The 1,773-nt window shown below is 32.8% G+C and overlaps 1 protein-coding gene across 2 annotated transcripts in view; it reads right to left on the bottom strand.

The window, feature by feature from the left end:
* Window positions 1-1,270, bottom strand: part of LOC106124797 (uncharacterized) — a 12,114-nt gene extending 10,844 nt beyond the window's left edge. The window contains exon 1 of one of the 2 annotated variants that reach the window (XM_013321764.1): window positions 1,200-1,270. The gene's annotated coding sequence lies outside the window, so the exon portion shown is untranslated. The remainder of the gene's footprint in view (window positions 1-1,199) is intronic. The other variant, XM_013321765.1, reaches the window with a different exon arrangement.
* Between the last annotated feature and the right edge of the window lie 503 nt (window positions 1,271-1,773).

Below are 1,773 nucleotides of genomic sequence, written 5' to 3' on the forward strand. Positions count from 1 at the left end.
TTTATCAAGTTTATTCTAGACTGTATTACAAAAGGTTACTGTACTGTGATCGTATGTATTAGGTATTTCCTTTAGTATCGATCTCCGTCGCTACTAACATTGCCGGCGGTAAACGTTGGCTTATATATTTCATGTTTTAGAAGGTATTATCCGCTTAACTTTAGAACTACATAACATATGTTAATTGTACAAAATCCTGTAGAAAAGTACAAGGAAATGTTGTTAAATTGTATTAAAATTAGAAATTCCAATTAGAAATTTTGAGGTGTAAAGTAGATTTTGTTGTTAAATAATAATGTCTATCAATAATTCTGATCCTTTGATATTTGGGTTACAATCAACAAGTGCTTTAGGCTTTGGCAAGTAGATATACTGATAATCGAACCAAGAATTTACGTAGAAGTATGCTACGAAATAGCTACGTTTAGCTTTAGTCGAAATAGCTTTAATACATTTTTATTCTTATTTATTCATTAGTTCATTAAAAATGGCGTAGCTACGACAAAGGAGTAACAAACTCCCAACTTATTAAAGAAAAGTTTCGAGAAATATCTCCGATTTAGTTTGTGACATTGAACAAATATTCAATAGATTCAATGTTGATCTCCAAGCGTACCTGATAAATAATACAACTCATAAATAATATAGTAATAAATATAAAATCAATAATAAGTCTACCACAGTCGTTTATTAGCTGATGTTCAGAACATACAGCAAAGTGATATTGAGTTAGTCGTTTACGTAATGTGTTTTAACAAAGCAATTGAAAATTGACTATAGGAGAATAAAGACTTAATCCGTAACATTTAAGATAGTTACAAATAGTTAAAAAATAGATACACGTTTTTTTTTGATAACGTGAATTTTTGCAAGATTAAAGTATTACTGGTTAATAAAAACTAATTATAAACAAAAGTGCTAACAAAGGATTAGAAAAATGTCTAATGTATGATTGCTTAAAACCATAAAGTATATGTTGAGATTATAGACATTCATTTAAAAATTAAGCAATCAAAATGGCCTTTTATAAAGATGCTAATATCCAGTAGAAAAAGTAGGTCATATTTTTATTGGCCTATTATGACTACTATGTTGTTATATTAAGCTGTCAAATTTACATTTGAGTTAGAAAAAAAAATGAAAAATTGATAAAAGTTAGTAAAATCAAATATTTTATTTCATAATTAATAATTACTTACCTTAATACATTTATCACGGAGACAAAACAAAACACAGTGTGTAAGAAGGTGGCGACCTCTTGCTGCGATGTCTGGATATCAACTGTGGCCCCGGTGAGGGAAACTTGCGCGAAGTGAGGTGCGCACGGGGGTGAGCACTGGGCTCCGTCGGGGTGAGTCCAGTCCAGCGGTACTATGAATGATATAGACGAAGGTATCGGGGGGAGAGGCGCGCGAGGGGTTACATAACGGACGAGATCGATACCGGGCGGGGGAAAGCTTAGGCATTGTTCATACAATTCCTTTTGTTTTATTGTGATACAGTTTACTTCATCTTATTGCATTCGCTGTGCTGACCTATGTGTCTATTGTTCTTTGCTGACCCGATGTGTGGGCGTAAGCAATATCTCGCATGCACGCAATTCATACAATCCTATGCTATTCTCTCGATGACGATATTAAGTCACATTTGTATACAGTTGGGTACTATTCCGTTCTTAGAAGTTTAGTGTTGTTGTTTAGTTCTAATCTAGTTGATAGTTTTAGTAGTCCATTGATAGTTCTCTTAGTGATAAATATGCATGCTACTTATGTA

Source organism: Papilio xuthus, unplaced genomic scaffold (assembly GCF_000836235.2).
Source record: "Papilio xuthus unplaced genomic scaffold, Pxut_1.1 DF825946.1, whole genome shotgun sequence".
In the NCBI taxonomy this organism is placed as follows: Eukaryota; Metazoa; Arthropoda; class Insecta; order Lepidoptera; family Papilionidae; genus Papilio; species Papilio xuthus.